The sequence below is a fragment of the Oryzias latipes genome, chromosome 16 (assembly GCF_053564925.1).
Source record: "Oryzias latipes strain Hd-rR chromosome 16, Olatipes_Hd-rR_3.1".
NCBI classification, from domain to species: Eukaryota; Metazoa; Chordata; class Actinopteri; order Beloniformes; family Adrianichthyidae; genus Oryzias; species Oryzias latipes.
Window position 1 is genome coordinate 1,250,310 of NC_136252.1, and position 27,191 is coordinate 1,277,500.

General features: G+C 41.2%; 2 long non-coding RNA genes across 3 annotated transcripts in view; one reads left to right on the plus strand and one right to left on the minus strand.

Annotated features, from left to right (window-relative positions):
* Positions 1 to 27,191, plus strand: part of LOC144984466 (uncharacterized) — a 237,169-nt gene that overhangs the window by 38,252 nt on the left and 171,726 nt on the right. The window lies entirely within an intron of this gene.
* Positions 1,529 to 1,987, minus strand: LOC105357452 (uncharacterized). Its single transcript, XR_911373.2, has 2 exons — positions 1,864 to 1,987; positions 1,529 to 1,776 (listed from the first exon to the last, which is right to left on the minus strand). It is a non-coding gene; the product is annotated as an uncharacterized LOC105357452 (long non-coding RNA).

Genomic DNA, 27,191 nt, shown 5'->3' on the forward strand with positions numbered 1-27,191 from the left:
GGACCGTGATAATGACAGTGGTAGACCGGTTTTCAAAGGCAGCCCACTTTGTGGCCCTGCAGAAACTGCCTTCTGCCGCTGAGACCGCCAAGCTCGTCGTGGAACATGTCTTCAAGCTGCATGGGATTCCGGTGGATCTGGTTTCGGACCGAGGACCACAGTTCATCTCTCAGGTCTGGAGGTCCTTCTGTGCAGCCTTTGGTGCAACTGCCAGCCTCTCCTCAGGGTTCCACCCCCAGTCCAATGGGCAGGCTGAGAGGACCAACCAGGACCTCGAAGCGGCTTTCCGTTGCATTTGTTCCCGTCACCAGACTTCCTGGAGTTCCATGCTTCCCTGGGTTGAGTATGCCCACAACACTATGACCTCTTCTGCCTCTGGAATGTCTCCCTTCGAGTGTTCGCTGGGCTACCAACCCCCCCTGTTCCCGGAACAGGAGAAGGAGGTGGCAGTGCCTATGACTATCCTATGACCCCCCCCCCCCCCCCTTCCATTGACGTGTTCTCCCTACCATGACAAAGGTGGATCAAGGTGGAAAGATTTCATGTAATCCATGGACACCAGTGGAGATCACAAATCATTGAAGAAAAAAAGGTTCAGAGCACTGTCTAGTGGGTCTAGATGACCCAACTCCCAATGTTAAAGTGCCTAGGATAGCACAAGGGATAATACACTACATAAAAAAAACATGTTGCATGGTAAAGGCCCTTTAATGAAAGCATCGTAATCGTGAACTTGTGTTTTTTTAGACATTTCTTGAATTTTGATAACGTTTTTGCGTGCTTGTGTAATGGAAACACAGTTTTAGATAAAAACCAGTATTTCTGTTTTGAAGCTGCCAACCTAAGATTCCTTTCATTTTTGTGTCTCTGGAGCTTTGCTTTAGCAACACTAACAAATAGAAAAGCTTCACAGTCAAAGATTGCCAAACTGAGCTCCCACTCACTAAACAATGTCTTAGTTGGTTTTCTGTCTTTTGTATGCAGTCTAGTGGGCGAATGGAATGCATGCTACTATAGTAAGTGCTACTAATGGAGTTACAATGTTTCAAACCTCAAAGATTAAAAACCAAGCTGATAATTCCAGTTAAGACAGGGGTGTTTAGATTTAACCTGCTGCCCTTCTCTTCTTCTCTCCTGGTTAAGCCTGCAAAACAATGCACTGACAAAAACACTCGTTTAAAATAATGATGGATGTGGAGCCATCAGGAGCAGAAAGGAGCATTTATCACCATCTTTTCCTGTCTCTTTTAGGCCCAATTGTAGATATCAGTAATAAGTCAGAGTTGTGCACATAGTCCTACTGACCACAGTGGTATCGCTGTGATACTCCTTAGCTGGTGGACAATTGCTAATCAATAAACTTATCAAGACTTTTATATTCCAATGTTAAATAATAAAAAAAGAATTCATCACACTAAACATCCACTTTCCAACTGTTTTTTAATGGCTTTTCACACATCTCTGTCATGACTATAGAACGACTGAGACCCAGATGCTGAAACCCGGAATGAGACACAGGACAGAGATGTCTTGGCGAGAAGGTAGATTTAATATGATGGCCAGACAGGTAGGTAACTGTTACTGGAGGTCCGAGAATGTAACTGCGGCTCGTGGCGTCACTGGTGGAACTGCTCGTTCGGGTCTGGAGTCGGCAGCGTGGGTCCGTCTCGTGAGGCAGCTGGTTCGGCAGAGGCTCGTGGTGAGGATGGAGGGAACAGACCAGAAGAGGAGTCCGGATTACGGCTGCTGTGGGTGACCACTCGTGGCTGAGGTTTCCTGGAGACAGGTAAGACAGCATATGTTAACTACTTGGCTTAAGGCAAGGCAACAAAGCATGAACTTGACGTGAGGCCAAATATGCACCATCAGGGGCAACGGACTGGCGTTGAATGAAGATCCTGGAGCTCCTTAAGAAGGCAGGTGTGTCGATGAGGTGAGTGGAAGCAGCTGGGGATAATCAGGAACCAAGCGGAGAGGAGAGGGGGGAAAAGTCTGACAGAGGCACCATGACAATCTCGAGAACTTCCGCACGCTGTGAAAGATCCAATCTTGTGAAAATTGTGTTTTTAAAATGGTCTTGTGGCATTTTCCTGGTAATGGAGGACATTAAGACAATTAAGCTTTAAAGACTATTCCTTTATTCATATTGTGGAAAAAAATTGACAAAAAAAAAACTACTTGAAAAAGCTTGTAGCAATGACGTAGGTGTTACAAACTCTCTGCTCCGCTCCATCCTGGTGCATTCAGTTGAAGACAAAGTGATCCATGTACATCTTTGTTTTCCTCTTCTGAGCTCGTTTGAGCATCTGGCTCAAAACTGGGATCTCCATTATTGCTTGCCATTTTTGTTGCACCACTAATGTTAAGTTGTCTGTGTAAGGGCTGTAAGCTAGCAGGAGAGCATGTAAAAGATTGATGCTGGGAAGTAGGGTCAGAGTCACTCTGTGCCAACAGTTCTGCTCATAACTCACAGATGAATTGCTAAAGACTCTGCAGAGACTATGTCCTAGAACAGGGGTGGGCAATTGTTTTGGCTTGCGGGCATCATAGGGTTGTGTGGATTGAGAAAAGAAATAACATGGAATCTGGATGAAAACATTTGGTTTGAAAATTATGTTTAAAAACAGAATAATCTAGTGTTTTTAGGTTAAAACTTTTGTTCTTATTTTAGAGCAGATTGCATCAATGGCTTGATGTACTTGGTGTAAAACTTAGAGAAATGCTGCGTTCATGTTGTGTTTGAATGATCGGAAAAAGGAAAAACAACAAATCATCCAACACCACATGGATGCTAGAGCGGGTCCCCAAACTTTTTCTTGTGAGGGTCACAATAACTCTTTCTTTAAAACTTTAAACTTCATTTATCTTTCTTTTATCGTAAAGCCCTATAATAAAGTTTTATTAATTCATGATCCTTTTAATCAAATAAATATCACTATTTGTGAAATAATATATAATGTACTGATACACTAAAAAGAAAAACCAATAAATAGTGGCTCCTCTCCCGTTATTTTCTACTACCTGCTACCTTCATTCTCTGTCTCTTAAACCCTCAAATCAAGTCAGAAATCTAGGGGTAATCATGGACTCTGACCTGAACTTTAACAGCCATATCAAGTCAGTAACATCAGCGGCATTTTATCATCTGAAAAACATTGCCAAAATCAAAAACATAGTGTCAAAGCCAGACCTGGAGATACTTATTCATGCATTTGTCTCCAGTAGGTTAGACTACTGTAACGGCCTGCTCACTGGCCTCTCCAAACGAGCTGTAAAACAGCTTCAGTACATCCAGAATACTGCTGCTGGAGTCCTGACCAGAACCAGGAAGTATGATCACATTAGTCCTGTGCTCAGGTCTCTGCACTGGCTCCCTGTACCTCAAAGAATAGACTTCAAAGCAGCTCTGCTTGTGTACAAGTCTCTCCATGGCCGATCACCAAAGTACATCTCTGACATGTTAGTGCCATATGAACCATCTCGTACTCTGAGGACCTCAGGGGCCGGCCTCCTGTTGATTCCCAGAGTCAGAACTAAACAAGGGGAATCAGCGTTTCAATATTCTGCAGCTAAAATCTGGAACAGCCTCCCTGAAGTCGTAAGACAGGCCTCTTCTGTGTTCATGTTCAAATCTAGACTTAAAACATTTCTGTTTAGCCGTGTATATGACTGAAAGGTCCTATCTGCACTTTTCTTTCCTTTCCTTCCTTTATTTTTAAATTAATTTTCAATTTTTTTTTCTTTTCTTTTAAAGTAAATTTTACGTTGATTATTTCTATGATGTATTGTGATTTTAATGAATTTTTAAGTTTTGTGAAGCACCTTGAATTACTTTGTTTACAAATTGTGTTATACAAATTATATATTATATATATTATATATTATACAAATAAACTTGCCTTGCTTTGCCTCCTCACACGTCTCACAGTTTGCACTAAAACTGAGAAGCTGAGTCCTGCACGTCTGTTTCTCATCCAGTAATAAAGAAAAAAGTAAATTTCTATGTCTTCTGCTGCCGCTACGTGTATCTGCGTTACCTTTTCACCAGTACAGAGTTCCCTCGTTTATTGCAGGAGTTACATTCTAAAAATAACCCATAATCGGTGAAATCCAGGGAGTCTAATTACAGATGTTTCATGGCAGTAAAACTCCACACTGCCCAATTTATAATCTTTTCTCACACAGACGTGAACATTTTTACCCTTTTCTCTCTTGTTTAAATTCTAAAACCTTCATAGAAATTAGGTCCAGGATCTTAGAATGAAAACAAAGATCTGATCGATCACAGATTTCTGTATATCTGAAGAGCTCTGCGTTTCTGTTCAGGAGACACGGCACGGAGGAGATTAATTGACAAGGTCTCCAGCCAATTAGGACACAGGACAGGGTGCTGTTTAAAAAAAAGCAGCATAATTGCTCTAAAAGAATGAGCTAAACCAGAAAAGATGAACTGCGCTACATAGAAAGGGAAGACTGTCTTCTGTTCTATTTGACAGGGATTTTACAGGGTTTCAGGTTGGAGCACAGACTACAGAAGGATGGAATAAAATGTTACATTCTATGCGGGTTTAGATCGTGTGGCCAGAAAAACAAAACAAAAACATAAAAACATGGGTCTCTGATGTTGTTCAGTGGGCCGGCCCAATCATGGATCCAGCCCACCTCTGTTCAGAAAATGACACAGGTTTTTTTGATCTGGGCTAAAAAAATGCATGTTCATCATTTAAAGACCAGTGGGAACACTTTTAAAAAAGGTCAAAAGATGATCGACGTGGGACTTCAACCCGTGTTGCGGTGTTTTTAAGCAGAATGTTTGCTGCTTCATCAGAGTTTTTTAATAAAAAGGAGGAAAATCTGGATTTTTGCTCATACAATCAGCTCAAAAGTACACACAGCTCAAAATGATCTGTCAGTCTAAGGCTGTATCGTCGTGGCGACAGCACATTTCGATAGATAAATAAACAGTTGGATAATGTGGGATACTTAAGAGAGACCTTTGCACATAAAGTTGCACTCTAATTTTGACATACAGCTATTTCACATAGTGATCCAAATAAAGCTGTGTTAAAGGTGAAAATTAGCACGGACCTGTGATCTTCAAACTACATGGTAGTTGCCTTTTTCTCAGATGCAGATGAGCATAAGTAGAAGAGTGGAGTGGAACAAACTGAAAAATATAACAAAGACATGGCATGACACGCCTGCCTTCTTACTCATTCCAGCTTTAAAGTAAGCCTCTTTTAATATTTTTCCTCCCAGTGACATCATGTAGATAGCGCATCTCTACAGTATCACCTCCTGAGATATTCTGCAAAAAGGAAAGAGTTTGGGTGAAGGGAAAAAAAGACACTCGTTCATTTGAGCAAATGTTAGGCTCAGTCTTTACACTTTTTTTTTTCTTAAAATGAACAACTGGGGGAGCTAGTGGTCCAAAAATTGACTTATGGAGTTCTTATGAACTGAGAGCATGAGCTCTAAGCTCCTCAAGAACTCAAACACAGATCCCTTCTATTGACTGTGAGCGTGCAGAGCAAAGAAAAATACAAAAAAATGTCTATTCTCTTTGCTTTGGCATATCCTCTGTGAGCTGGAGAGACTTGCCAGTTCTTTGAAGATGCACCAAATGTTAAATCACACCAATAAATTCAGCTTGCTATCTTTGCACAAGATACAACTCCCATGAAGTGCCAATGCTCGACTGCATAAAAAAATATTTTCATATTGGAGGGTTTTCATTTTTTTTTGTGTTCCACTTTTTACATTGCCAACATAGATAGATCCTGCAGTGTAATTGCGTAACAATTGCTGTGCTTCTAATGGTTAATACAGCAGCTCTCATAATGTATGTAAAAGTGCTTAAGTGTAATGCATCTCTTATGACAAGGGGCTTATATTTGGCTCAATTCTCCTTCTTTTGTCTTTCCATTGCTTTTGTTTTGTAACGTATTTTTCAAAATCCTTTGCTTAACCCTTGTGCTATCCTAGGCACTTTAACATTGGGAGTTGGGTCATCTAGACCCACTAGACAGTGCTCTGAACCTTTTTTCTTCAATGATTTGTGATCTTCACTGGCGTCCATGGATTACATGAAATCTTTCCACCTTAGGGAGAACACGTCCATGGAAGGGTGGGGTCATCTAAGATAGCACAAGGGTTACAGAATGGTGTCCATGCAACAGTGCGGTCTGCTACAATCACCTTGTTCGTTCTCAGATTCTAGTGTCAGAATCCTCCCTTCCTTTTTTCTTTTATAAATAATATCCTTGAGGAAAGGCAGTCTGCGGCTGTTATTCTACTGTTACTGAAACTTGTTCAAATAATAAGGTTTTGGTTGGCAGATCCTCTCCGGATGTTAATTGGTTCCTACGAAGATATTTGTTCAGAAAAATTTCACTGATGTAAGATGAAATTGAGAATGACTTTCTTGTGCTTCCATTGAGTGTTAAGGAAAGCGGCTTCACTAGTATTTCTCTTGCCATTTCAGCAGTAGAAAGCTAACATGACTTCTTTCTAATTCAAAGAATTTTATGTGAAGTTTTGTACACTGTATGATGTCATGTAAAAGTGAAAACAAAGTTTTAATTCAAAAATGTCCACTGGAGGGGCGCTAGTGCGCAGCTGTAAGATGTAAACGCGTTTTCCACGGCTCTCCACCGAAACTCGAACTTTTTCATTATACACCACCTTAAACTTTTTCTACTTTTCGATATTTTTGTAAGTAGACGCGCCGCTTCCCATTGCGGTATTTTTTTTTCTTGCAATGCCGCCGAAAGTGAAACCTTTGAACAAGACGGGAACCCTCGAGGGATATGTTAGCAACGCGGCTAGCGGTGCTAATGCTAACACTAGCATTACAAGCGAGTCCTCTCCCAAGACTGCGGCCGACCCCCGTGAAGACAAAAGCTATGCTTTGTGCAAAGAGATGTGTCGGGAGATGGCCACCACCATACTCGGGAAAATTGATGAGCGGTTTGATGCTCTGGAGTCCAGGTTTCAGTCCATTCACTTGGAACAATCGGACATAAAAGCTCGCCTGGAAAACCAGGAACATGCGACGAGCGCGCTGAATGAGAGGCTGGAAGCATTGGAAGCCAAGTGTACGGGTCTAACGGAGTACACACATCAGCTTCAAACCAAACTGCATGACCTGGAAGCACGTTCTCGCAGGAACAACATTAAAATTGTCGGCATACCGGAAGGTGCGGAAGAAGGCAAGATTACGGAGTTTGTTTCCAGACTTATCCCAGAACTACTGGGAAAAGATCATTTCCCACATCCAGTGAAGATGGACCGCGCACATCGCTCTTTGCAACCAAAACCTGCTGCGGGAGCTAAGCCACGCACCATCCTGGCCCGAGTTCATCACTTTCAGGAGAAGGAGCTGATCCTGCGTTGCTGCAGGATTCAAAGAGGCTGTGAGTACAAAGGGAGCAAGATTCACATCTATCCTGATTACACCAGCGAAGTTATGGATCAGCGCCGTGCTTTTGGAGATGTGATGCGAGCCCTGCGCAGTGATGGGATTAAACACGTGTTGCGGTATCCTGCAAAGCTCCATGTGTACTGGAATGATGGACAGGCGCCCTCTATCTTCAACAACGCAGAGGAGGCCGCGCGCTGTGTAAAGCAACGCAAGTCACCTGTGAGACAGTAAGGTCTCTGCTTTGCTCCACAGTTTGACTGAACAAGTTTGTGGAGTTACTTTAAATGCGCTATGCGCACTGATATGTCAGTCTGGCAGGTGTAAAAACTGATCGACAATTAATGCGGATATTTATTCTATGTTGGTGGTGTGTAAATACTTTTATTTTAATATGATACCATGGTGGTGGGTGTTTACCGCTCTTACTATTTGTCCGGCAGCTCCTGGTTTAGTGAAAGGGGAATGTTATGCGTCAAGTTCAGGACGCATTCATTGGGGAGGGGGGAGGGTCTGTTTTGTTTTTTTCTTGTTCTATGGTTCAGGTGCAAAAATTGCATTATTTTTTCTTTATGTCTCATTACTGCCAGTTTTGACTAGACTGTTAAGCATATTAAACCTCATGTCAGTCATTCTTTTCTCATTGTCCTCATCAGAATGCATAGATCACAAAGTAACGTGCATGTAGGAAACAGAGAATTACAGATGGTGTCCTGGAATGTTAGAGGGCTTGGTTCAATAGTAAAAAGGGGGAAAGTATTCAAACATTTGAAATCTCTTCATGCGGATATAATTTTTCTCCAGGAAACCCATATTAAAGGTACAATGCAGCATATTTTGAAGTGTAACTGGGTGTCTCAGGTATACCAGTCATCTTTTACATCACATGCCCGAGGAGTAGCCATATTATTTAGGAAAAACGTCCCTTTTCAATTATCATCTGTGAAAACTGATCCACAGGGCAGATTTGTGATGGTCTCAGGCCTGATAGATTCCTTTCCATTAACCTTCTTAAATGTGTACGGCCCGAACACGGATGATCCAACATTTTTCAGGAAAGTTTTTGACTTATTGCCAGATGAAAGTGACTCAAACATAATAATATCAGGAGATTGGAACTGCTACTTAGATCCTTTCCTTGACCGTCTATCCTCGCGCCCTCCTCCAGAAAGTGTATCACTGCGGGTTTTACACAATCTCATGAAAAATAGAAATTTAGTAGATATTTGGAGAATTCAACATCCCACAGATAAAGATTATTCTTTCTTTTCCAGTGTGCACAAATCTTATAGTCGGATAGATTATTTTTTAACCAGCTCTAACCTTATTTCACAAATCACAAATTCTAAATACCATAACATTTTGATATCAGACCACAGCCCTGTGTCTATATCACTGTCCCTAAATCTACCTAAACAAAAATATTCCTGGCGCTTCAACCCCACCCTTCTTAGCGATGAACATTTTAGTAAACATATTGCTTTTAAACTTAAAGAATTTATTGAAGTTAATGATAATGGGGAGGTGTCTGACTCAACGCTGTGGGAAACACTGAAAGTTGTTATACGTGGTGACATTATTTCTTATACCTCAGCTCTCAAAAAGGAAAAAAATAAAAGGCTTTCTGAAATTAAAATTGCCCTTTCTATTCTAGAAAGGACATATCAAACTTCTAAATCCCCCTCCGACTACAGGTACATGCTGAAACTTAAATATGAATACAATGTAATCATGAGTGGTCAAATCAATAATACATTATTGAGACTGAGGCAAAAACATTTTGAGATAGGAGATAAGCCCAATAAGCTCCTAGCACAACAACTTAAAGGAATGCAGGCATCGAGAGCTATTCATAAAATAAAAAATAAAAATGGCACTCTTCTAACAAACCCGCTAGAAATTAATAATCGTTTCAAAGAGTTTTATCACGAACTTTACTCTTCTAATCAGAACTTATCACAGCCTGACATAGATGATTTCTTTGGCTCTCTTCATTTGCCCAGGTTAACTGATGCTGCAAGGCGTCATCTTGACTCCGACTTCACACTGCATGAAGTGATCGCAGCCATCAAGTCATTTCCATCAGGCAAGGCTTCAGGCCCTGACGGCTTTGGCTCAGAGTTTTACAAAAAATTCTGTGATGATCTTGCTCCTCTCATGCTTAGGATGATATGCGATTCCAAACGCAGAGGTAAATTACCCACAACTCTGTATGAAGCCAACATCTCCTTAATCTTGAAGAAGGGCAGAGACGAGGCCGATCCAGCGAATTACAGACCCATTGCTCTCCAAAACTTTGATCGGAAGGTAATTACCAAAATTTTAGCAACCAGATTAAACACGTATTTGACTTCTATTATCCACCCTGACCAGACAGGATTCATCCCTGGCAGACTTTCCTTTTCCAATGTTAGGCGTCTTCTGAACACCATCTATGCCGACCACAATGGCTCTGATGAAGCTGCGGTTTTGAGTCTTGATGCGCATAAAGCCTTCGACCAGGTTGAATGGCTTTACCTGTTTGAATCACTGCGAAGGTTTGGGTTTGGTGAAACGTTTATATCTTGGGTGGAACTAATATATGCAGGTCCGTTGTGCTCAATCCTGACTAATGGGGAGAGATCATCACCATTTCCGTTACAGCGCTCAGTCCAGCAGGGCTGCCCTCTTTCTCCTGCCCTGTTCGCCTTAGCTTTGGAACCTCTTGCTGTTAAAATAAGAGCACATCCACATATCCATGGCCTTGTGGTTGGAGGAGCAGAAACTGTTATTAGCTTGTATGCAGACGATGTATTGTTATACTTGCGCAATGCTGAGGAGTCTGTGCCCCTTCTTATTGATTTGATAACAACCTTCGGAAAAATTTCAGGGTACACAATAAATTGGAATAAAAGTGAATTAATGCCTTTATCTAAAACGTATCCGCCAAATTCTATTCAAAACGCTACTTTTAAAATAACCTATGACCATTTCACTTACCTGGGCCTGACTATTCCTAAAGACCCAAAATTAATCTTTACCTTGAATTTCACAAAATTTTTATCAAAATTAAAGCAGAATATTGACTCTTGGAAGACCCTTCCCTTATCCATGATCGGCCGAATAAACTCCATAAAAATGGTTTCTCTGCCTAGATTCTTGTATTTGTGTCAGAATCTTCCTATTTACCTCACAGCCTCCTTCTTTAAAGAGTTGGACTCAATAATCACTTCTTATATCTGGAATAATAAAAATGCTCGAATCTCAAAGTCGCATTTGCAAAAATCCAAGTTGGAAGGAGGTCTTGGCCTACCGGAATTCAAACACTATTACTGGGCTGCTAATATCAGAGCATTGATGTTCTGGCAGCAGGGATCGCCGGACACCATTGGTCCCACCACTCCGCTGTGGGTTAAGATGGAGGCCGGGGGAGTGAGAGATTTCTCATGTTTACAGGCTCTGCTCTTCTCCAAACTGGAGAGGGCGGAGTCTCTCCGGAAACTGGGTTTTGTCCTAAAGCAATCAGTGCGCATTTTAAATCAAATTAGAAGCTTTCTTTCTTTGCCAGACATTTCTGTTCAGTCACCAATATGCCATAATCACTCTTTCTTGCCTCCTTGGGATGACAAATTGTATCAGGAATGGAATGAGAGGGGTTTGTCCAAACTTGAAGATTTATACATAGATAAAAAATTTGCATCATTTAATCAACTTAAACAAAACTTTAACATTACCAATTCACACTTCTATAGGTACTTACAAATTAGACATTACTTGCAGTCCAAAATTAAATTATTTCAAGATCTTCCAGCTGAACATGATCTTTATGACATTTTCAAAAGTCCCCCTGACTCCAGACATTTGGTTTCTAGAATAGTGCATTTATTCGATGGCAGCACCAGGGTGACATCAACAAAAATGAAAGATGCTTGGAGTGAGGAGTTGGGCATAGAAATATCAGAATCTATGTGGGAAAAGTGTTTGTCCAAGATTCACTCGTGCTCAGTTAACAGCAGACACCAACTCATACAATTTAAAATCATCCATCGGCTCCACTACTCCAAAGTACGGTTGCACAAAATATATCCTTCAATTACTCCCATTTGTGATAAATGTAAAATATCTGAAGGCACATTGGCTCATGCTTTTTGGTCTTGTCCCTCATTGGCTGGCTTCTGGAACAGAATATTTGACTGGTATGCCAAAGCCTATGGTTGCTTTATAACACCCGATGCAGAGCTCGCCATTTTTGGCTGCGTACGTACTAGAGCTATCCCAACTGTAATGCAACAACCACTAGAACTTGGGTTAATGACTGCAAAAAGACAAATTTTGCGAGAGTGGAAATCTATGGCTTCTCCATACTTTAAAGTGTGGCTGACTGACATGCTATCTCTCATCCACATGGAAAAAATTCGCCATGTCAGGACTGCCTCAATTAATGTTCACAATAAACTCTGGACACCATTTCTAAATCACTTACAGAAAGTTAAAGTTATTTAGCTCTGTGTTGAGACTGCATTTTTCTTTCTTCTATTTATGTCCTGTTTGGACGGCCTGTGAATAAATGTTGAATAGAATGTAACTGGCAATTGTTTATTTACTTGTATTTTTACATTGTGTTTTGTAATGGTCTAAAGAGCACCTGAACTGTTTGTTTTGCCTGTTTGATTTTGTACACTTGAAAATGAAAATAAAATATTGCAAAAAAAAAAAAAAAAAAAAAAAAAAAAAAAAAAAATGTCCACTGGATCACTTGAACATGCACTGGACAGTCGTTTGAAGTAAACCATTCATTTACTAACAGGGCTGTTAAAGGTTTAAAGAATATTTCGAATGAATAAGAAAGCCTGTGTCATGGCAGCAGCTGCCCTGCCATAATAGTCTGACTTCCTCCAACTGTGCCTGCTTCTATAAAGCTCTGCCTCTGGCCTTCACTCTCTGCCAGATTGTTGCACTGCAAGCTTTCATTCAACTCACCTGCTCTGGTGTCTTTGCCAGCTTGTCTACCTGTCTGCTCGTCACTCAGCCTGGCTTCCAGCTAACCTGCTCAGCCCATTTTCCAGTCTCTGCTCTCAGCTTCATTCATTGTCTGCTGCTGCTTCCCTGCCACGCCATTTTGCCCCAAGCCTCGGTGAGACTGAGCCTCTGAGTTGTACCACGATCCAACGAGCGTCTTTCTCTTTTTTGACTTCTGGGTCTTGAGCCACACCTCCATCCATTTGCTGTACCGAGGACTTCACTCCGCCCCTCTCTTCTACCTTTCTCCACGCCCTGGGCTCCTCCAAGTTAAAGAATAAAATAAATCTGGTTTCTTGCACTCCTGAGTTTGTCCTATTTTGGGTCCCGGAAACAACTTGTGACAGCCTGAAACAGTTTATGTTACACAGCAGGTGGAAAATTTCTACATTACTGTATTTTTCCGAGTATAAGTCACGTTCTTTGTCATAGAATGGCCAAGGGTGCGACTTATACTCAGGAGCGACTTATTTGTGAAAGTTATATAGGCTCATATGTCTGTTATTTTCCCACTAACAACCGGTTGCCCATCAGTGGTTGTTTCCTACTACAGCATATAGAGGGCACTGTTGGCGCATGTATCAGTATTTGATGCTGACAGCGACGCAGAAGAAGAAACGCCATCCAAAACTAACACGGAATTTTATGGTTTTCCTCCTGAACCTTATGTTGTTCCTATTTGCATCAAGACAATATTATTATTATTTTTTTATTATTATTATTTTTTTATTATTACTCTCCTTCGACTGATGCAGGACAACAAGACATCAAACTGTGTCACAGAGAGACGAAAGAACAGCTAAATACACTGTAAGTTTATTTTACTCTGACGTAAAAACAACGAACTGCATCACAGCAGACAAAATACATGTGATGACAGCAAAAACAGGGGGGTATTCCAGGAAGCATGTTTAAACTAGCCTGACTTTAAGCCTGAACTCTGGCTGAAATCCGCCTGAACTTGCTTACTCTGGGTATGTCGGTTCCAAAAGACCGGATATGAGTTGGCGTAATTATGCTCGACTTGGTAACCCTGGGTTAACGCACGGTACATAAAGACATTCTTAATAGATCGCTGATTTCTGGAGTCACCATGGAAACGCGTGGGGAAAAAAAAAGAAAGCGCGACACTTGAGACGGAAGTGAGACGGAGTCTGAGATTTTAATGACGGCGGATAGAAATTATAAGTCCATCAAAAAAGTAACACGGCTGAAAGATAATTTAGTTAAATTTATTCAAACTCAATAATTGTTTATACAACTCAAATTTACGTATTTATCTAACTAAATGTCACATTACTTCATCAATCTTTTTTCCATCTTAATTACTTATATTTCTTGAACTTTCTTATGTCTAAGTTTTAGCCGGCAGATATGCTCATTTTTATAACAATAAAAAGAACGGAAAAAAATGCACGGAGTGCAAAAATTCATCACAGAATATTCAATTATTGACATAACAGGTTTGGGTGGTAGAGGTGCTATATAAACTCATCATCCTCTACTTTACTCTCACTCATGGTGCAGAGACTTAAGCATAGTAGGACAAAATAGCTCGGCCAAACACGGTGAAACACGGTAAAACAGCTATACAACTAAACACATTTTGTAAAAAACCCACACTTAAACCCAAATCCGTCCAGACAGGCAAAGGGAATGATATCCCAGAATCCCTTGCGGTGCCGATTTAACAGCAGCATCAAAGTTACACCTACTTAATTGAATTAATTTGAATGAAAGGAAAATAATTGTCTGAAAACTACGTGTTATTTTTAAGGTGACCTAACAAAAAAATGATTTATCTTAACTGAAGCAAATAATGAAGTTAGATCAAAGTGAAAAAGTTTATCTTTCCAACATCCATATGTGGTCTTATCACCCTCTCATGGTGGAAAAAGTATTATCTGAGCTTCTTCATCCACTAAATCATCTTCAAATGGACACGCCATGCTGCTTCACCTCTCTGTAAACAAACTAACCTTCAACTAAACCTACTCCGGACCAGGTTATGTTCAGAGCATGAGTTGCCATGGCAACTTGACCTACCCTGAAACATACCTCCATTTCTGGAACCGAAAGCTGAGGTTATCAACTTCCTTAGCCTCAAACTTATCGTGGGAGCTAGCATAACCTGCTTTCTGGAATACCCCCCAGATCAGTCCTCATTCCAGTCCAATGTGTGGAAACACTTTGAATTTAGCAAAGACGTGACCATACAGTGTCTAGAATGTTCTAAGAATGTTCCCTTTAGATCAGGGGTCGGGAACCTATGGCTCGCGAGCCATATATGGCTCTTTTGATGGTCACATGTGGCTCGCAGACAAATCCTTAATTTTACTTTTTTTTTTTCATTAGACCAGTCCTTCCCGGGTGCGATGCGATGCCAGAGGCGCGGAGTAGTATCGGTGCTTGGAGAGAAAACTATCAGTTTACTATTATCTATTATTTCACAGAGTTTGTACCAGCCGGAAACCTGTGAATTGCCGTGCCTAAAACGGCGCGCTCCCGTCTTTGAGAAAGAGCGCGCAGTTTCGGGGACGGGATGTGTGAGGAAGAAAGCAGAGGGTGGGGGTGGGGGGACAGGCAACAGGTGAATCGCGCAGGGATTGTAAAAAACCCGCTGTCCGTCACTCACTGCAGCGTGTGAGTGTGTGTTTGGTTCCATGTCTGTCTCACATCTATAGAACATTCAGACCTACGATCACGTTTAAAGTCTCAACGCCTGCATGAAGCTGAAACTCACCACGTATCAACCGGACTAGACCATCAGCAAAACTACCACGAGAAATACTCATCATTTATTAACAACAGCATAATGATGTTATTAAAAAGAATCCCCAGACTTATTGTACTTTAAAAATGTTGAAATTACATCAAATGCACACATTCACTTGTATATTTAGTTTTAAACATATTGTCGCGGTCTGACTTGGACTGGGTGACTGGGCCGCGTTAAAAGTTCTGGAGTTCATGGAACGCATCAAGCAGAGATCTGATTGGCCATCAGTTCTGTCGCTAAGCCTGTTGTTAGGGAGTTTGGACCAATGGGGTTCAGCTATGGGCCGAATAAGGAAATAGGAGGGCTGATGCGGCAGTGAGAGAATATAAAGTTGGGAGAAGCGCTCTCTCTCGTCTCGGCGGGAGAGATTCAGGAGTTGCTGAATTAATTTTACGGCGTTTGTTGCGGTCTGCAGTCACCAGAATAAAGAACCTGAAAAGAGGTTAAGTCTCCGTGGCTCAGTGTGGGAAAGGGACGCTACATTATTGTATGGCTCTTTTGAAATTACATTTAAAAATATGTGGCGTTTATGGCTCTCTTGGCCAAAAAGGTTCCCGACCCCTGCTTTAGATTCCTTGGAATCTTTGCCATTAATTGTTGTTTACTTGTTTGTTTGGACACATATTTAATTTAAACTTGATAATCTTGCAAGAAATACAAGGAATCTATTGAAATTTTAGCTAAAGATGTTGTGGATCGATTATAGGTCAGTGAATTGGATCATTCAAAATGAACAAATATCGACTATGACTAGGATCAGCGACCACAAATTATGATATGAATCTAATTGTTGTTCAAATGAATCATTACAACACTAATATGGATAAATGCATTTGAGTATAAATCTTAAAGAAAATAGAAAAGGAGGCATGACTTTGTGGAAAATTTATTTGAACTGATTATGAAGAACTTGATAAATGCAGAAAATACACTTCCTCCTTTCTCATTTTCTTCTTCTCCTCTACTAATTTCAGTTTGTACATCTTCATCCTCACCTGAACAATCTTCCCTCCATTGTTGTTTAAACTATGAATTTTTTAAACATAAATTAATTTTCTTGCTGCATGCTTCACTTCCACCATTGTTTTAGGTTTTATTTTGAAAATCAATCACAATAGTGTTCAGAAAACTGTATCACATTTATTATATTTATCAAAAAACACTTTGCAGGTTTCCAAGTATTTTCTGTTGCTCCACTCTAGGGTCAGAACTAAAGGGGGGGGGGGGGGGGAGCTGCCCCTCCAGCAAAAAGCTCTGCCCCACACTTACCCCCCACCATAATTTTTGAGTCAATATTAGTATCAATATTAATAATGATTAAGAAAGCATAAATAAAAATGTCTTTAGGCTTTCCAAAAGTAACAAAAGCCATACTTTCAAATGAAATAAAAACAACAAACTGTTAGAAATGAGTATTTTTCTGATCCTTTCATTTGTAATGGCCTTCCCTCTGGTGTTTTGCCACCTTTCCAAAGTTTTCTGCCTCCCTCCCCCCATGTTCTGCTCCACCCCAGCCCTATTCCAGCCTTATTCATTTTTTCAAGGGAACTCAGAGGGTTTGAAAGGTTCTCATTCACCCATTTACGCACAGTAAACAGCTTTTCTGGATGTAAAGGGCTTCACAGTGAGGGAGCTGCTATGCAATGCTGCATAGCTCTTTCATAATTAGTGGGATTCACATTATTGTGATATGTTTATATTTGGCACCAATCCCAAGAAATGTTACAGAAGCAACAAAGCAAATGCAGCTATGCTAATTGGTACAGCTACAGGTACAAAAGTGATATCAGAGTTTCTAGGAAAAAGCTGCCAGTAAGTGAGGCGCTCTACAAAAGCTAAAGGAGTGAAAACAGACTTTGTTCTTTCATGCATTGTTTCTTCAGTAGTTAAGCTGCTCCCGAGGTAACAATACAGTTATAGCTGGCAGTATGTGCCTTGGTAGCCCAGCAATACTCTTCAACAAATGCAAACACTGTTAAAATGGTAATGGAACACTGTCTGTCAAATAAGGAAATGTTTTGGATGAATCTTATGACTTTGATTTGTACACAAAAATCCTTTCTGTGGCAGGAGCTTTCACAAACAAGATGTCCACAGTTTGTCCACACAGCCTGACCCTAATGCGCCAACAATTGCTTTCTTATCAATTAGAGTCAATTTATTATTTCCAAGGGATCATTTGACACCACAAAGGCAAATTTTCTTTGTCATGGGCCTTTATATGAAAGCTTTAACAACCACTCCCCAATCTCATTAGAAAGCCGGTCCAGATACACTTTTCATCAGAGGCTGGCACACTCACCCGTTGGCTAAATGAAGATGGAGGAATCCTGAGAAAGCTTTGCTCTCTTACTTTTATAATTGTAAGGCACTCTTGCTTGCACGAACTGGTAGGATTTTATTGTACTTTATGCCCATTTATTGTATTTCTGAACTCATCCAATGTGTTCCAAAACAAAAGTGATTGTTTCAGTTTTCCAGGTGAATAAAAGAAGTAATGGTGGAAAAAACTGAAACTTAACCATTCACATGATTTATTAGGCTCAAATGAAGCATATGAGGTATGGAGACAATAGTTTGACAATATTGGCAGATTGGAAGCTAAAATGAGATGTTTCATGTCTTTGAATAAACTGTTGAGGCCCATTTAGATGCATATGGTATCTTGTTAGAAGCTGGTGGAGTCACTGCACTTTTTGTTCATCTTCAAAGAGAAAAATCTGCAAATCAAACCCAAAGTTCAGCAGAAGTCTCAGGTTTTCCTTTCATTGTCTGTTCTCAGATGCTGATAATAGTAAAGTAATTTCCTTCATCCAGCATAGTTTTTTGACCTTTTGCATATTTTCCAAAGATTAAAAGTTTATTTTCAAAGATTGATTACTGTATGTAAGTTGTTCAACATAAGGAACCAGCTAAAAAAAAAGTTATGAAATGCCTTTGTTGTGGTTGAATGTTTTGTTTTGTCCGGCTGTGACTTCTCCTGGATGCCCCCCCCCCCTCTGAGGTCTCTTGAAACATTTAATTCAGTCACAGCTGCAATCTATTTCTCATTAGGATCCTATATAAGGTTCTGTGTCCAAGCATCCTTGTACTCTCCTAGCTTCAAGCTCTGTTCATTCTGTACCTGAGGTCTATTAAACCTCAGCTATTTTGAGGATCTTTTATTTGGTGACAAACAGCCTTTTTTGCATCCACTAAGGATTACTGTCCATTGTGCAATACATTTAGGCTATTAATGCATTTTGACATAATGTTTAATGTAAGGTGGTCATATCATCAAACAACCAGCACTGATGACGGGAGGAATTCATGGATTTTAGACCTATGTTACACATAGTCCTCCTGGCAAAAGAACACGATTTTTGTCCTTTTCTTTTTTTTTAATGAATCCCAAATCAGAAACCTCTGCCTTAAATCAATACAACGTGCCATGCCAGCATTATCTCTGCATTATTACAATAGGTAGCATCATTGGAAATAAGTTTTCAGCTAGTGCCCCTCAGGTACTTTAAAAATGCATAGGATTTTGAGGAAATGGTGCACAACAGCATCAATCAAACTCAACCATGTGAGTAAAAGAACAGGATAAAAGGAAAATTGAGGCTTGGCAGTTTCTATTATTTTAAACCCTTAGTGCTCCAACACTTTAATTTATATACTGTATATGTGCACCAACTCTCTGTCAGTGCATTAAAGGCATAATAAGTAGAGTGACAGAATCTCCAAATGTGGCATTAAATTTGGAAAATAATGCTGGAGGAATTAATTTTAGATAATTTCTTGCTTCTTTTAAAAAAAAAATTTTTTTAATGTCATTAAATTGGCGAGCGACTGAAACTGCTCTTTTCATTGCTGGTAAATTCATGCCAGCAATGTAGAATTACTCAGATGTGCTTTCTATGTTATCTGCGGAACCAGGTGGCACATAGTACAATATATGACACATCTTTGAATCATGAAGATGCTTTAAATGTTGCAGTGACCGAGGGGTTCATTTTTAGAATGTACTAAAAATGGGTAAAATTCCTCTTGAAGCGGGGGACAGTCTACCAGCTGTCCCAACTTACCCCCTTCCTCATATAACCTCATATTAGGGTGAGGGGGTGGGAGTTTAGCCAGCGATGCGCCTTGGGGGGGGCTACTTGGCAGTGGTCCCCCTCCCATGGTTGCCGTATGGAGTGGGCCCCCCCTCCTTCGGTTTTATTTGCACCGTAGACATGTAGGGCCCTTGATAGGGGGGGTGCTTGGACATCACTGCCAGCAAGCAGCAGATGTCCTCCTAGCACCCTACCCGCCAATTTTAACCGCACCTTAGACATTTAGGGCCCCTTGGTGGGGAGGGTGAGGGGACATCACTGTGAGTAATCAGGAGATGTCCCGTCAGTGCCCTACCCGCCAATTTTAACTGCACCCCCCTTAGTACACACACCCCTCCCCCCTCAAAATATACATTCCAACATAAACACAAACACATGCACACAAACATCCTCTCAAACACACATACACGCAGACACATTTTGCAAGGAAGGTGGAACCTAGGACCATCTGTCCCCTACCACTTCCCTGGTGGGGGGTACGGGGCCCTTGGCAACAGCGGCCGTGTCCCCTGGGTGCCGGCTTCCTGGGCCCGGCGGTGCTCTCTCCGCGCAGGGGGGGGGGGGGGGGGGGCGTCACATTACACCTGAGCCAGGGGGGTCTATGTCCCTGGGGGGTGGGTTCTGGTCCTCGCTCCTGCTCGCCCTGGCCTGGGTGGCAGATGTGGTCGCCGGGGGGCGGTTGTACCCTGCCTGCTGCCGTGTGGCGTTGGGGGGTTCCAGCTGGCGCTGCTGCTGCGGCGGCGGTCTTGGTGTGGGGGTGGCTGGGCGCTCCTCCTCCTTCTTTTCACATTCCTCCATCCATTTTAGAAGAACATAAACACTCACCTGAGCACAGGTGTTAGCTCACCTTTGCACTAATAGTTTGTGTGATTGAATGAAGGAAATATTTCACACTAGTTGGTTTGAAGGCATAAGTATGCGTGTGTGAACACTATCTGTATTGTGTACATGTTGACATGTGGACATTTTTGCAGCTAGCAGGTGTGTTGATAACATTTGAGTGTGTGTGTGGACAGGCCCCGCCCTTTTTGTACTACATTTGAACCTTACCGTAATGATAAACAACCAGTAAATTTGCTGCTCTTCATGGTCTTATCCCCCCCTACTATTATTACCCTCTTACTCCCCCCCCTCTCTCTAACGTCCCTCTTTCTTCTTCCCCTCTTTCCTTTTCCGTCCGGTCCAACACCAAAGATTTTCAAACATGATTGAAATTAATAAAGTTTGTCAATTACAAAAGGGGTTCATTCAGACATACCTCTGGTTTGAAGATTAATAACCCCTATTCTTAAAGTAAAATATGTCCAACACAAGAGGCCCTCAGCTCTCATCTGTCTGCCCAGCTGTTGGACAGGACAAGTAAAAAGGAAAAAAAAAGGGTAAAATTGCACAGCACAAAGGATTTACAACTGCAATTTGAGTCTTCCTGCCAAGAATTCTTTAAACATTAAGAATGTCCTCTGCAATGAGGGCAACCCCAAGCCAGCAAGTTGGGATCTCAATGGACTTTACACAAACCCCCCCCCCCCGAAAAAAACAACAACTGTTCCCCCGAGGAAAGAAAAAAGGAAGATTAGAGTGATAGAGCGGTTAAAACCGGAGAGTAACAGAGAAAAGGCAGCACAGACAGGTGGTCTGTAGAAACATCTGCATCTTCATAACTGCGTGAAGATAAATGAAACAAAACACAATTATGAAAATTGTATAGCAGGAGGTTGCACCAACATGTCCTACAGTGCACCATGCTACAACAGCTGCAATCATCAAAGAGTATTTTTTTAACGAACAAGGTACACTCTGAATTGAGACTTGACTATTCAAAGAAGTCATATCCTGTTTGGATTTTCCCTGGATGTTAAATGCGTTTTGAGTTTTCTGTTGCAGGTCCCCCCCAGCTGGGGCTTGAACCAGGGGCCTTCTTGCTGTGAGGCAAGAGCGCTCCACCATGCAGCCTCATTGAATACAGATTTTCACGACCATGAGGTGCACTGAAAATTCGTACATTTTCTCCAAAATGTACGGAGCAACATATGGGGCCATGCGTCTTATGTGTTGTTGCGTGACTTTGGGAAAGAGGATGTAGGAGAGGACAGCATGAGAGCGATAAGGAAGGAAGTGAGGACCTGAAAGAAGGCAACCCCCCCGAATTGCACAAAACTTCAGGTATGTGCACTATGCAGAACAACATTGTTCTGGAAACCCTGAAAATGCAAAAAGACACGCCTATGAAGCAAAGATTACCTGGGAATCGAGGAGCTGGCCAGAGAATTCAAGATTAATGAATCTATGATTCGCAAGTGGAGGAAGCTGGAAAACAAACTCCGACAAGTCAAGAAGACGCAGCTGAGTTTCCATTGAAATAAGGCGAGGTGACCTGAGTTGGAAGACTGACTCACAGCTGCTGGGAGAAAACAAGTGAAGCAAATGAAGTCTTGAGTTTCATGAGCTTCTTGTGTTAGACATATTTTACTGTTACAACAGGGATTATGAATCTTTTGACATATCAGATACAGACAGTGCTCTGAACCTTTTTTCTTCAATGATTTGTGATCTTCACTGGTGTCCATGGATTACATGAAATCCTCTTCACCTTTATCCACCTTTGTCAATGTAAATGTAACGTCATTAGAGGAGAAACTGAAAGACATTGGATTTTTCAAAATAAAAGAGAAACATTTTTATTTGTTGCATGTTAATTGAATTTATTTATCATTTGAAACCGCCTTAAAATAGCCCCATTCAAAAGTTAGAAGCAGTCCTTTGCTTGTATACAGTGGCTTTAAGGTTTTAAGATTATAAAGGAATTCAATATAAATATGGCTAATAGTTTTTTAAGAAATGGTTGACAAATTCCTTCTTACAATAGGTTTACATGCTTGTCATAGGGAGCTGTTTGCGTACATTGTAAAATACAGTTGTCACGTCAATGTAAGGGTGGGATCATAGGATAGCACAAGGGTTAACTTCAAAACACCCAACACACATTTGTAATTTATAAACACTAATTTGGCCTCGTTTCAATCTTTTCTTCAAATACACCCGAAGCATCTCCATAGTATTCAGATTTATATTCTTAAATATTTACAGATATATAAAACAGTTTATTTAGGCTTTTTAATATACATATCCATCTATAATCATATTTCTAGCCCTTTATTTTTGAACACTGTTTTAGGTGTATATTTATTTCTCTGTTACTTGCTCAAACAGTGTTCCGCCTTACTTTGAACACCTTGTCGAGGGTCAGGGATCTGTTTCTGGTATGGTCAGCATTTGGTGATCTTCTGTCATCACCAAGTGTCTGGAACGGCTGCTCCTACGACACATCAAGGACTGCCTTCATCCAACTTTCGACCCTCTCCAGTTTGCGTACAAAGGGAACAGATCGACGGAGGATGCCAGATCCATCACCCTCCACACTGCCCTGAGCCACCTGGAACACAGAGACACCTACGCCAGGATGCTCTTTGTGGACTATAGGTCAGCCTTTAACACAATCATTTTTGACATTCTGGTCAGCAAACTGTCTGACATAGGACTCCACCCACTCACCTGTTCCTGGATCAAAGACTTCCTCGCAAACGCACACAGTTAAATTAGGACCCTACTACAAAACGGCCTACAGAGATGAAGTCCTAACACTGTCCAGGTGGTGTCAGGCTAATAACCTCATCCTGACACCACCCAGACCAAGGAGATCATCCTGGGTTTCAGGAAGCAGCAAACAGACCCACCCCCACTCTTCATCAACGGAAACTGTGTGGAGAGGGTCCACAGCTTCACCCTCCTCGGCGCCTCCATCTCGGCTGACCTCACTTGGCCCATCAACACCATGATTGTCATCAGGAAGGCACAGCAACGCCTGCACTTCCTGAGAAGACTCAGGAAGAACAATGTAAGCCAGGAGCTGCTGGTAACCTTCTACCGCACAACCATCGAGAGCATCCTGTCCTCATGCATCACAGTGTGGTTCTCTCACTGCACTGAAGCAGAATGGCAGAGCCTCCAGAGAGTGGTAAAGACAGTGCAGAGGATCATCGGCTGCCCTCTCTCGTCACTGAAGGGCATTTACCAGCATCATCACTGACTCCACCCACCCTGCTTTCCCCTCCATTCAACCTGCTGCCCTCTGGAAGGAGGTACAGGTCCATCAGAACCAGGACAAATAGACTCAGGAACAGCTTCTTTCCACAGGCAATCACCACATGGAACGCACACACTTCCACTAACCACACCCCACTCTGACTGTTCCACAGTCAGACTAAACTACTGCTTACTACATATGTGTGCAATAACTGACTTCTATGCAATAACTGACTCTTAACCTACCTCTAAACACCATACTTATTATGCTGCACTTCACTGCACTCCACTTTATTCTACTTTCCTTTCATACTTGTATTTAATTGTTGTATTATATTATTGATAATTTAAAGTTTTTAAAGTTTTATCATTTTTTTCTTACCACTCCAATCTATCCAATGAAAATAAAGAATTCTGATTCTAATCTGATTCTGATTCTAAATCATGTGGTGGCAGAACGAAAAAAAAACTCCTGAAATTTAGTGGAACTTTAGGCGAGAAGGCGACAGACCTTGACACACATGAATTTATAGATATTGAAAAGAGCACCTCAAATAGCTTACACCAGCAGTGACATGTACATGTTTGATGCATTAAATAAACCAGTTGTTTGTTTTAGAGGATGATCTGCTATATCATTATTGCTAGCTAACAACAGGGAAGTCAGGACAGTTTTGACGAGCTGGGGTTTTCTCTTAAATTATTCTTTACTGAGAGAACACACAGGACCAGCTCCAAGCATCAGTACTAACAGCAGGAGCCTGTGGACTCTATTTTTCTGGTGAACCAAAATGTACCATCATCGTGTGGCTCTGTTTGAGCTTCGCTAGTTTTTAGTGTGATTTGGACTTCCAAATCAACCAACAGCTGTGCAGCCTGTGAGTGACAGGGAGCAATTTAGTGACCCAATGATCAGTCCTCATCTTTTTGCTGCTTAGACAACCTGTTTTTATATTTCAGAGAAGCTTTTTATTTTTAAGAAAATGTAGATAAGGGGATGGAGCTGTTAATGATTTCTGATTACTGTACGAGTCAGTTATTTTGCATAGTTTAGCTCATAAATTCATTATTTTCTCACTAACAACTGGTTGCCCTTTAGGGGTTGTTTCTTTGAAGCAACGGCTAAACCAGTGTTTTTCGACCTTTTTTGAGCCAAGGCACACTTTATTCTTGACAAATATCCTGCGGCAACCCCAGCATCCAAACATTGAAAAAAGGAGAAACTCATGGTCTGTGTTGACGTACAGTCCCTTTGCAATCTCGCGTGCATTTTAGTTATAATTGTGGCAGAAAAAGTTGCATCACTTTTTTCTAAAAGATGTAATAAAAGTTAAGTTAGTTTTCAGTGATAATTTCTAACTAAATTATTTGAAATTTCACCCTGGTAATTGTTTTTCCCTTAAGTTTATTAACATGCAATTCTAGCTAACCTCACAAAAAACAAACATGTTCTTTCTAAATAGTAATTTGTTTTCTCATATTTATTTCAATGTTAGTGCAAAGGTAACTGTAATTTTTTGTATTATATGATCACAATATGTTTGATAAAATTTACAGAAAAATACTAACATTATATCTATGTTTTCTGTAGCTACACAAAAAGTTAACATGTTGAAGTTTTATTAGTTTTTCTCTCGTCTTCTTTCCCTTTCGGCTTTTCCCATCAGGGGGCGCCACAGCAAATCAACCACTCTTTCGAGGATGAGTTGCATGGTTAACTTAGCACTGTTTTACGCCGGATGCCCTTCCTGATGCAACCTTCTCAATTTATCCGGGCTTGGGACCGGCACAGAAGCAGAGAAGGGAATAGGAAGCAGCCCAGATTTGAAATGGACAGAAGGTGCCGCAAACCAGCACGAGCTAAACTAGCTCCATTAGTTTTTCTCTTGTCTTAGTCAAAAATGAAGTCTTTGAAAACTTTAACAAAAGTGTTTTATTTCTTTTTAGATAATTAAATGGTTTGAATTTAGTTCAATTGTGTCTGTTGGCCACTTCACCCTAATCCAGACGTTATTAGAAAAGTGTTTCAGGTAGAAAGACGACTTGGACCAAACTCTGGGATGTTTGGCTGTTAATAAACAAACATTGAAGGAGAACTAAACTGTTGACTGTTGATTTAAAAAACTGTTTGATGTGTGCTCGTTGTGGTTGAGACGCTGTCACTTTAACCCAATGCATCATGGGAGATGTAGTGCGAAAACGGCAGCCGGTTCTCTGAGCTTCATTGTTTTGTTCACTTGTTCCACGGTCTGATACCGGAACCCGCGGAAAGCTACACCCGTTAAAGACAAGCTTTAGCTGGTATTTTTGTTGGAACTGAGAGACTTTATGAGCAGAGTTGGAACAAGGAAGTGAAGACTTTAAACATTTATGATTGGTTAGACTGAAGACGTGTGATTAAACCTCCAAGAATGATTGGTGGAGACAGTTAAAGGGGCGTGTCTTTTCAACAAACAGAGCTGAAGTTTCATTCTTATCAAAACGTCTTTTCTTTCTGTTCATTTGATTCTATTAAAAAGTATTTTAACATCTTTCATATTCCTAACATCTCAGTGTTTTATCAGGGCCAGGTTTGGATGAACACAGAGCTGATAACCTGGAGATGGGAAATGTTTTTAGATCAGTGAATGGGTAATTTCCCACGGTACACCTGACCATCTCCCACGGCACAAACTAGTGTGCCGTGGCACACTAGAGTAACCCTTGTGCTATCTTAGATGACCCCACCCTTCCATTGACGTGTTCTCCCTACCATGACAAAGGTGGATAAAGGTGGAAAGATTTCATGTAATCCATGGACACCAGTGAAGATCACAAATCATTGAAGAAAAAAGGTTCAGACCACTGTCTAGTGGGTCTAGATGACCCAACTCCCAATGTTAAAGTGCCTAGGATATCACAAGGGTTAAAAACACTGTGCTAGAGGGCACTGTAGGTGTGTTGTATCAGTGTTAGTTACTGACAGCAAGGCAGAAGTACGGTGGCCGAGAGATGCAAGACACGTTTACATTGAAGATACAATCAACAACAAATCCCAGTAGAAATGACCAAATCCTGAAACACAACAGCAAAACATGGAACAAATGACCAAATCCTGAAACACAACAATGAAAGCGGAGACATATTTTTTTAATTGTATTACTACAATAAAAATTACTGCAATATTTAGCACGGTAAGGATTCTGGGTCACTTTCGGTGTTTTGCACTTCCCGGCCGCCTGGGAATACCCATAATACCGGAAGTGACGTAACGATAACGTCTATGATTTGTTGTTGAGCTTTACGCGGGTAGTTAGCGGCAAAATTAATCAGGTCCAGAACAGGTCACTAACTCGAGCCAGGTGAGGCTAAACAATGTTTTGCCCTTTTTGTGGAGTCCATTTTGGGGCATTTGTACCCTTTTGTGCTTCTTGCGGACGGTCTCTGGAGCTGTTAAGAGGCACGGAGCAAGCCGGAGGATCAGACGTCCTGCAACACTGTATCAAATATTTCAATGAGTGTCACTCGTACAGCGTTATATTGGACATGCTATTGAGTTTGCATGGTGTAAGGATGAGTTTGAGGACTCTTAAAAGTAAACTTAACCAGTCTGGGCTGTATCGAAGAAAGTATTATAGCTCAAGAACAACTGTAATTAATGCAATCAGAGCGGAACTTCGTGGGCCCGGCCAACTCTTCCGTTATCGAACTACGCTGCAGGTGCTAAAACAAAAGCACCAACTCCAAGTGAAGAGAGATACTGTGATGGAGTTACTCCGGGAGCTGAATCCTCGAGGATTCCAGAGCAGAGCTCGCAGATGATTCATCCGGAGAA